This window comes from Cricetulus griseus, chromosome 4 (genome assembly GCF_003668045.3).
Source record: "Cricetulus griseus strain 17A/GY chromosome 4, alternate assembly CriGri-PICRH-1.0, whole genome shotgun sequence".
Taxonomy (NCBI): domain Eukaryota; kingdom Metazoa; phylum Chordata; class Mammalia; order Rodentia; family Cricetidae; genus Cricetulus; species Cricetulus griseus.
The window spans coordinates 178,586,292-178,597,188 of NC_048597.1; the positions used below are offsets into that span (position 1 = coordinate 178,586,292).

At 42.7% G+C, this 10,897-nt stretch overlaps 1 non-coding gene across 1 annotated transcript; it reads right to left on the reverse strand.

Moving 5' to 3' along the window:
* Positions 1-4,062: 4,062 nt before the first annotated feature.
* LOC113835240 lies at positions 4,063-4,169 on the reverse strand. The gene has a single exon (XR_003484616.1). It is a non-coding gene; the product is annotated as a U6 spliceosomal RNA (small nuclear RNA).
* Positions 4,170-10,897: the final 6,728 nt, after the last annotated feature.

Genomic DNA, 10,897 nt, shown 5'->3' on the forward strand with positions numbered 1-10,897 from the left:
CTTCAACAATATTATTGAAAAGTCTGTGTGCTCAAAGACCTAAGTTCAATTCCTAGCACTCACATAAGCTTGCCTGGATAGTGTGTGCTAGTGTAAGAAATGAGTTTTTGGTTTTGTTTGTCAAAGGTAATTAATCAAACAAGGATTCGTATTTCCTGAACCCTCCCCTCTCCCTTTGTGTGGATCAGATGCAGTCACCATCCATCTCAGGGATAAAAGATAGGAGCCATGTTGGCCCTAGTGTGTTGCTAGCCAGTTTGGGTTCAGACACACCATTTTTGCAAAGTGAATTGCCTAGCCAAGATACTTTTTGCTCTGTGTATCTTTGTGTGACACTGAGATTATTATTTTTTTAAGATTTACTAGTTTTATGTGGATGAATGTTTTCCCTATATGTATGTCTGTTCACCACATGTGTGCAGTGCCTTCAAAGGCCAAACAAGGATATCAGATCTCCTGGAACTAGAGTTACAGACAGTTGTGAGCCATTATGTGGGTAATGGGAATTGAATTCAGATCCTCTGGAAGAGTAGCCCGTGTTCTTAGCTGCTGACTTATCTTTCTAGCCTCAACACAGGTGTTTTATTCTTTGTTTTTCACAATTGCATTCCAGTGCTAGAGAAGTAGAAACATGAGGATCCCTGGGGCTCCTTGGATACCCTATCTTGGGTGACCTGCTGCAGGCCTATGAGAGACACTGTTTCAAAGGAGATGGATGGTGTTCCTGAGGATGCCACCTGAGGTTGTCCTCCAGCCTCCCCATGTATATTGCATACATGCATGCATGTTCTCACAAACACATGTACAAAGAAAACTATATGAATGAGTTTTAGAATGCACTTTTAAGGCCTGGGGTGTAGCTCAGGTGGTAGCATGCTGGCTTAGCATGCATGAAGACCCAAGCTTGATATCCAGCATCACATAAACTGGGTGTGGTGGCACAAGCCCGCAATGCTAGCATGTGGGAAGCGGAAGTGGGTAGATCAGAAGCCCAAGGCTATTCTTAGACACAAAGTAAGTATAAGGCTAGCCTGGGATACATGAGACCCTGTCCCCCACCAATGTCCTTTTTATAGAATTGCTGTTGCTGTTTAATTCTCTGAAATTTCCATTTTCAGATCTTGACTTTCAACTTGAAAGAATCCTTTTAGAAATCTGGATAATGGAATTCAAGTCAGGAGGGGACCTTAAGTAGCACTAGGCTATTCATACCTTTGGTGAGACCTCACTGTTATTAGACTATTCCTGTGCACTGGGTGACTTCTACTCATTATTGATTTAACAGCAGGCATCATCTCTGTTATGGTGAAAGTCCACCCAAGCCCTCCTCCCCTATCTCCCTCCAAACCCTGCTACATCTCAAAAGGCCCACCAAATGATGACCCCTCCCCCCAGAGGTGCTCAAGACCACTCCCACAGTGTATTTAAACTCCGGGTCTCTCTTTTCCAACTCCTCTCTGGGAGACTAGAAGGCCATCAGGCAGCACTATATCCATTAAACATGGACTTTTTCTAATTCAGTTTGATTTGGTCTGGTTTGGATTGTTTCATCAGTAGAGAGGCTTAGAGGGGTGTAGAAACTTTTCAATTTCCTCTGTAAGTCAGAAAACCAAGACCAGGATGTTTAATGGAAGAACCAGAATCCTGCCATTCTCCTTGTCCAGCTCCTCTGAGAACCTGCAAAATGATCAAGCAAGCGAGTCTATGTTGTATGTTAAGACTTACACTGGAGGGCTGGTGAAACAAATGGTTCAGAGGATGGAAATGCTTGCCAGCAAGGCTAAAAAATAAGGCAACCACAACCTCAGGACCAATATGGTCAAAGGAGAAAACTTACTCCTCCAAGTTGTCCTTTGACTTCTACCTGCTTCAGTAACAATTCTGAAAGTCCTACAGTTTGTGGGTCACTTGTGCCAACAAAGGTTCTCTCATTGACCAAACTCTAGCCAGGTTCCTCTTAGTCTTTGTTACTAGGCCTCAGCTTTGGTCCTCAAACACTTGAACAAACACATTTTCTTACAGCTCAAGGCTGAATTGCTGGAGTAACCCTATTTTTCTTCAAAATACCTGACTGAGAAAATTCAGTTTCAAAAAAAAAAAAAGTTTACTGTTTGTCCCAGTCATCACCTGAAGATAGAGTCCCTGTCTCCTAGTCTCGGGGGATGGGGACATAAGTGCCACTTAGCAAACTGGATGGAATTCACATGGAGCAAAATCCTTCCACTTTCAACTATTTTCCACAATCCTGACTCAGCCCACCCACTCTCTCTTCTCCCAACCCATCACCTCTGCCCACATCCTATGGAACTTAGCTCTTTCTCTGCTCTTGGCAGTGATAGAATAGTCTATCTTAGTGCTTTAACTAGTGTCCAGCTGAGTCTGCCTTTGTCACGCACATCAATCCAACCTGTGACTTTTGAGAAATGGATGCTTGCTTTCAAAGCAAGCTCTTCTTGTGTACATTCACTTTGAGGTTCGTGGAGCTGTGCATTTAAGAGTTGTGTGATTTTCCTGTCTGCATTTTAATCTTTAATGTAATAAGAGATAGTACCAGAGAGGGAGCCAGTATAGGTTTAAAGAGAAATCAGGCACTAGGGAAATGTCCAGAGATCTACAAGGATGACACCAACTAACCATTTAAGCAACAGTGGAGAGGCTACCTTAAATGCCCTCCCCTGATAATGACATTGATGACTAACTTATATGCCATCCTAGAGCTTTCAACCAGCAGTTGATGGAAGTAGAAGCAGATACCAACAGCTAAACACTGAACTGAACAGGAATCTAATTGCAGAGAAGGGGGAGTGATGAGCAAAGTGGACAACACCAGGCTGGTGAAACCCACAGAAACAGCTGAACTGAACAAGTGGGAGCTCTTGGCCCCCAGACTGATCGCTGGGAAACCAGCATGGAACTGATCCAGACCCCATGAACGTGGGTTTCAGTGAGGAGGCCTTGAAAATCTTTGGGGCCTCTTGTAGTAGATCAGTACTTATCCCTAGCATAGGAATGGACTTTGGGAGCCAATTTTACACAGAGGGATACTCCCTCATCCTAGACACACGGGGGAGGACCTAGGCCCTATCCCAAAGGATATGACAGACTCTGAAGACCCCCCCCCATGAAAGATCTCACTCTCCCTGGGGAGCAGAAATGGTATGAGATAGGTAGAGTGTTAGTGGGGGGCCAGGGGAGGAGAGGAGGGAGAGGGAACTGGGATTGACATGTAAAACAATCTTGTTTCTAATTTAAATTTAAAAAATGGAGGGAAAAAAAAGCTTATAACAAAATAAAATCCTGATGAAGGATAACTTAGGGGTTGCAAGCAGAAAAGGCTACATACCCCAACATGGCAGCAACAAACGCACAAACACACATGAGGACTGGGGACACAGAGGAACAGAAATTTGGTGTGATTACAGGTGCTAATATTACAGACTTTTCTTTTAGAAAGGCTTTTTGCGGGCTGGGGAGATGAGTTGGCAAAGTGCTTCTCAACATGCTGGCTTCCAATCCAAGTACCACCACTAGGTGTGGTGGCACATGCCTAGAATTCCAGCATTTGCAAGGAGGAGGCTGAAGGATCAGAAGGTTGCATTCTCTAGAATTTCCACCTATGAAGTCCTGGATCATATATATCCTTTTAAAAGCGTCTTTTCTTTCACCCAGTGTAATTATTCTGGAGTCAATGCATGCTAACACATGGACTGAAGCTCATTCTTCTTTATTATTTATATTCATATACAAAAAAGATAAAACTTGAAACTGTTCTAAGTATTTCTTCCTATTCTGTTACAGGGGTGTGACTGCTCCTTCACACAGGGGGAAGAACTGCATTCACATCGATCTGTTTGAGGGTCCAGGGTAGAATTCTAGCAGCAAAACCCCAACTTAGCAGATCCAATTCCAAACCTGAGGAAAAGGAGCAAAGATCCACTGCAAATGAATGAACTACTATACAACCAATGTTCTTTCCAAAATGTTGGCATTTTGCAACTGTAGGTACATGGGTGTCTGCTTCAGGCCATTTTAGTGTGTGATATATATCAGCACACTTTTCAAAAAACTGTGGACCATTTCATGAATTTGAGTGTCATTCTTGTCCAGGGGCCATGGTAATCTTCTCTGTATTGTTCCAACTTTAGTATATGTGTGGCCAAAGTGAGCACAGCTTGCTGCTTTTCAACAAGCTATAGTATTGCATGTATGGCTCCAGCACAATTCACCTATGCACTTACCAGTGGACTGGGTTATTCTAGTTTCAACCATTGCACATGAAGCTGCTACACTCACAATTTCTTGCCTAAATGCAGGTTTTCATCTCTCTTAGAAATCATAGCTGGAAGTGGAATTGCAGAGTCATTTCATAACTCTTATTCAATTGTGCTCTGAAGGGCGGCATTTCTCCTGCCCACCAGCATTGCGTGACAGTTTCAATTCCTCCGTGGAGCTCCCAACACTGGCTTTCTGTTGAAGCCACCCCAGCAGATAGGAACTGGATCTCACTGAGGTTCTGCTTTGCATTTCCTTTGAGGGCTGATGCTGTTAAGTTCAGTAGCTATTTACACATCTTTTGCTTCACTAAGTGCTCATTTTAAAAATTAAGTCATACTCTATGTATAGCAATATAGTTACACATGAAATAAAACTATATAGTAAAATAATATGATATAGTTTTAACAGAAAGGGGGTACTGAGGTTAGAAACCCCCTCAAAACAAAAACTTACTTTTTCTAAGTGGTTCAGTGCAAAACTATATTCAGTGGTTAGTCATGGCTAACTTTTATTGCACTGATGGTCAGTGTAGAATTATAAAAGAATGTCAGGTGGTGATGGTGGTGCATGCCTTTAATCCCAGCACTCAGCAGGCAGAGGCAGGTGAATCTCTGAGTTCAAGACCAACCCAGCCTACAGAGTGAGTTCTAGGACAGTCAGGGCTACTCAGAGAAACCCTGTCTCAATAAAAGAGTTATTAAAAAGAGCCATTACGGATTCAACTTTTTGGATTTTGAAGTAACACATACATTTTTTGTGGAATAATGTCCATTCAAATCTTCTACCTTATTTTGTTCATTTTGTTAAAAAAATTATATTTTTATGTGTATGTGTGTGCCTTTGTGCAATGCCATGGGGGGCAGAAGATGACTTCAAATCCCCCTAGAACTGGAGTTACAGGTAACTGTGCTCTTCTTGATCAGGGAACCAAAACCTGGGTCCTCTTAACCACTAAGCCATCTCTCCAGCCCCCTTGGTTTTGTTTTGTTTTTGTGTGTTTGGTTGATTTTTGCTTTATTTATTTATTGAGATAGGATCATGTTATACAGCCCAGGCTGGCCTGGAATTCACTAAGTACCCCAATTTGTCCTCAAACTCCTGATTCTCTGATTGATGGCGCATACAGGTGTGCACCATCACAGCTGGATCCTCTGCCTATTTCTTTTATCTTTTAAATATTAATTTATTTTACTTTATATATATGAGTGTTTTACCTATATGTGTGTATGTGAACCATGTGTGTGGCTCAGATTCCCTGGAACTGGAGTTACAGATAGTTATGAGCTACTGTGTAGATCCTGGGAATTGAACACAAGTGCTGGGAACCACTGAGCCATCTCTCCATCCCCATCTGCCCATTTCTATAAGAATCTTGAGTGATAAAATCGAGAAGCAACTAGTAGGTTGAAATTAGGTTAGGGACTGGGGTGGGAGAAGGGGAGAAGAGAAACTATTCTTTATCAATAAAAACTTGGGAGTCAGATATTGGGTAAGAACCAGATTGATCAGAGAAATGTCATAGAAGCAACCAATGATCTTCTCTCTCTCTCCTTCGTCAATCCAAAAGGGCCAAGAACCTTCCTAGTACTTCCTGTGTCTCTCTTTATGTCCTCAGTCCTACAAAACCTCTATGGCTAATTTGGTCAGCTAGCAGATAGCTGCACCCTCTGATTTAAAGCAAATTTTGTCAGTCTTGGGAGTACCAGAGTTTGACCAAAATATCCCACAACATTTCTCCCGTTTTGTCTAAATAAAAAGGGAAGGTTTTAACTCTAACACAGTAACACTATATACAATAAGAATAATTATCAGGTAAGAATAACATTCACAATGTCCAATCCATTTGCATTTGGCAAATTCAGAGGAAATACTCCAATCCTATCTTGATAAGTCCCAAGTTTTGTACCTATTTCATTTTCTATCCTAACTTGGTTTTTGGTTTGTTTGTTTGTTTTGTTTTGTTTTTTCAAGACAGGGTTTTTCTGTGGCTTTGGAGGCTGTCCTAGAACTAGCTCTTGTAGACCAGGCTGGCTTCGAACTCACAGAGATCTGCCTGCCTCTGCCTCCCAAGTGCTGGGATTAAAGGCATACGCCACCACGGCCCAGCTTCTATCCTAACTTGTAATTACCAACCCAAAACTATCTTTTTAGACCTCAAAATATTTTCTTAGATAAACAATTTAAGTTTTTATGTAAACTTTATTGTCAGAGTTTGATCAAAACATCCCACAACAGAAGGGTACAGAGTATAGTTTAAAAGATTTGTCTGAATGGTCCTGGTGGTGATAGGCCTGTTCAGCTTGGCTGTGGAGTAGGATACATACTTTATATGTCATTGATTGTCATAGAAACACACATACCCAAAGAATAGGAGGGAAACCAGGGCAACCTGAATTACACTGATAGATTGTATTATGTTACTATCTTATCCATGGTATTTTACTGTAGTTTTATAAAATGTTACCAATGCAGTAATTTGTCCTTTAGAAAAGTTATAGGATCTATAAGCAATAAGTTATATTACTTACCAGGGCACGTGGATATACAGTTATTTCCAAATAAGGTTAAGTTTTAAAATGCAATTTAAAAACAAATCCTATCAGCCTCATGATGTGTATCTTCATGCACTGTTCTTAATAAGACTGATACACGTGTTTCAAAGGTCAGGTCAGGTCCTGTCTCCTCCCATAGACTTCACTTACTGGTATCAGCCCTACTGTTTGCTCTCCTGCCTTGATCTTATGTACCTCTCTTTGTGCCAGCTGTTCTGATTTAGATGGCAATCCACTGAAGACACAGCTTTGCCTCTGCACCTTCCCCCATATAAAGCACTGGATCGCTTTGTTTGGTGGGTCTGAGTCCTCCCTTTATTCATCTGTAAACTAATCATAACTACATTGCGAGGGGTGAATGTGAAGGTTAAAGGTGCTTCTACAGGAAAAAAAAATGAGTTGTCTAAGTAGCAGGAATGATTGGAACCATTCCCTCTAACATTTTTTTAAAATTTTACTGAAAATAAAAACAATGAGCTGAAGAGATGGATTGTCAATTAAGATTGTATAAGTGTGCTGGGCATTGGTGGCACACATCTTTAATCTCAGCACTCTGGAGGCAGAGGCAGGTGGATCTCTGTGAGATTGAGACTAGCCTGGTCTACAAATCGAATTCCAAACAGCCAATGCTACACAAAGAAACCCCGTCTCAGGGGGAAGAAAGGAAAGTAGGAAAGAAGGAAGGAAGGGAAGGGAGGGAGAGATGGAGGGAGGGAGGGAGAGAGGGAGGGAGGGAGGAGAGAGGGAGAGAGGGAGGGAGGGAGGGAGGGAGGAAGAAAAAGAATGTGTAACTGCTCTCAAAGAGGCTCCAAATTCAATTCCCAGTACACATACCAGTCAGCTGACAAACTCCTATAACTCTACTTACAGGGATCTTCTGGTCTCCATGGGCACTGCACGCACATGTACAAACCCACATTACACACACATACACATACACACACACACACACACACACACACACACACACACACACACACACTCACACACATACACACAACACACACACACACTCACACACACACATACACATCTCTCTCTCTCACACACACACACACACACACACACACACACACACACACACACACACTCACTCACACAAAACAAGATACTAAGTGGTAAAGTGGTATACTTGGGAGGCTAAGGCAGGGGTATTTCAAATTCAAGGCCAGCCTGGGTTACTGCCCTAATTCAGTTTCTGTGGCTGTGTGATAAAAAACACTGGCAGAAAATGACTTAGGGAGGAAAGGGTTTATTTGGTTTATAGTCCATCATAAGGGAAGCCAAGGCGGGAACTCAAGGCAAGGGTCTGGAGTCAGGAACTGAAGCACAGATCATAGAGGAACACTACTTACTGGCTTTCTCCTTATGGCTTGCTTATCTTGCCTTCTTATACCACCTAGGACCAATACCTATCCTCCACATTCCCCATCAACCAAGAAAATGCTCCCACAGACTTCTCTACAGGAAAATCCAATGGAGGTAATTCTTCAACTGAGATTCCCTCTTCCCAGATATGTCTAGGCTTGTGCTAGCAGGAAAAAAAATACCAGTACAGCTACATAGCAAGATTCTGTCTCAAGACAAAACAAAATGAAACAAGACATTCATTCCTTTGCTGCCACACAGGAACCAGTCCTCCAGTTAAACAAGCTCAAGCAGGTTGTTTTCCTCCCCGAATTTCTCTCTACCAACCTCTCAGTTAATCTTTTGGTCACTGTGTGGTGGTTAAAGACCAACTAGGAATTTGGTTTCAATCACCTGACAAGCCATCCTTGTTCTGCTCTTGGATGGAAACAGGTGGAAAGTTAGTAAATAGTCTTCTTGAAGTGTCATAATGACCTTTCAAAAGAAATTAATCAAGTACAGTGAAAGCAGCCCCTCTGCCATCATGGAAATCTTGAAACTCTTTAAACTGAACTGAACACTGACGATCTCTCTAAGTTCTAGGTCCCTACAGACGAAGAGATTCAGCAATGTTTCTACAGCTGCCTGTGTTCTCTGCCTGGGCTGAAGGCCTGATGGGTCATGATTTCACTGATGAGGGAGCAGGACAATGGGTGATCTTTCAGTCAGGCCATTTATCCTGTAGTCTCAGACATATTTACCTCCTTGGAAAATGGAAAGGATTTTTGTTTGGAGTCAAAAACAAAGAATGGAGCTGGGGAGGTGGCTTAGTCCTAGAAGTGTTTGGTAGACAAGCATGAGGACCTGAGTTCAGATCCCTACCACTCACATAAAAAGCTGGGCATGGCAGGATGTACCTGCAGCCCCAGTGCTGGGGAGGTGAAGACAGGTGCATCTCTGGAGCTCAGTGGCTAGCCAGCTTAGCCAAAACTGTGAGCGCCAGGTTCAGTAAGAGACCCTGTCTCAAAATAGAGTAGAGCCAGGTGTGGTGCCACAAGAATGCATACATCACACACACACACACACACACACACACACACACACACACACACGTATGAAGTAACCTATATTTATTTTATCCATTACAATTATAAATAAATTTCAAAGTGTAGATATTGAAAAGCCAGAGACCATGGAGAGTGAATGAACCTTCACATTGTCCATACCACTCCAAGGACCTTCTTTGTAACAACGTTTGATATACTGCTCCTGGGAGGAGCCACTCTGCCTACCATTTGTTCACAAGGCCAGCAGGTCATCAAAAGGCTCAGAGTCTGCAGAGTAGACAGAGGGAGAGGCCCTGAGCATGGCTGAGCCTTGTGTACCCTGTAAGGAGGCTTGGCACAGCACAAGCGGCTGCAATTTTTCCAAGGCTCCTGTTTTCCAAACCATGGGCTAGCTCTGGGGGGAAGGACGCCTTTTCCTAGCATACTCTGAGCAATGTGCACTCCTAGCAGGCCAGGACAAATGTCCAGACTTAGGACTTAGTATGCTCAGCACAATAAGGTTATTATCAATGAGCTGTGCAGAGGAGCCGGCAAGTGAGTCTGTCTTGAGGAAGGACTTAAAGAGTGACAGAGAGAAGGGACGTTTCAGAAGAGTGTTGGAAGGGGTACAGAAATCCACCCAATGAGGGCTGGAGAGATGGCTCAGAGGTTAAGAGCACTAGTTGTTCTTTCAGAGGACCTGAGTTCAATTCCCAGAAACCACATGGTGGCTCACAACCATCTATAATGAGATCTGGTGCCCTCTTCTGCCTGCAGACATACATGCAGGCAGAACACTGCATAATAAATAAATAAATCTTAAAAAGAAAGAAAGCAAGAAAGAAATCTACCCAATGAAACTAGTCCAAGAAAGACAAACAAGGTGAGAGATTAGGGACCTGAAAATGCAGAGCAACTGTCACCAAGAGTTTTCCAGGACAGGGAGTGGTTCTGCTGCTGGAGGGTGAGGTAGGAAGGTGGCAGCAGCAGATGCTGTGGCCATACAAGGTCCATTGAAGCCTCTGTAGCTGCTGATTCTCCAACTTTGGTGTGAACTGAAATAATACGAAGAGGGCTTGTTCTTAATGCAGTTTCCTAAGCTCAAGCCCCAGGAGTGGTTTCTGAGTCAGTAAGTCTGGGAACAGACCAGGAATAAGCATCTTCAAGGATTTTCCCACAAGGCTTTGATACAGTGGTCAGTAGAGCATCTAAGGTCTCATGGAGCAAAGAGCACCAGTTGCAAGGGAGAGGTGAGAGGCAGCTGGTAGAAAATTTACATGTGCCCAGTGCCTGGTAAGCAACCTTTGAACCCAGTCCATTAATCCACTCTAAATAAGTATTTCTAATAAGGGTGTAAAGGGTAAAGAAAGCACACAGTAGAAACCAGAGGCTCAGCTCTCCCACCAAGATCATTTTCCTTATGAATTGCAGTCTATGCCTGAAAGTTGGCACATACTCTGAGGCCACTTTCAGTCATACCATGCAAACATTTTAAATGTCCCAGCAAGAGGCTCAAGGTTCATTATGAAGATAACACTAAAGTGTAGAGGAAATCTAGTAGAATCATTGTTTCTAGGATAAACAATAGAGTGAGACAGTTGTTTTACATTGTATCTAGAGTAAACATAGAATGAAATAGTTATTTGTTAGAGGTACTTAGACCTGGAAGAAATCATT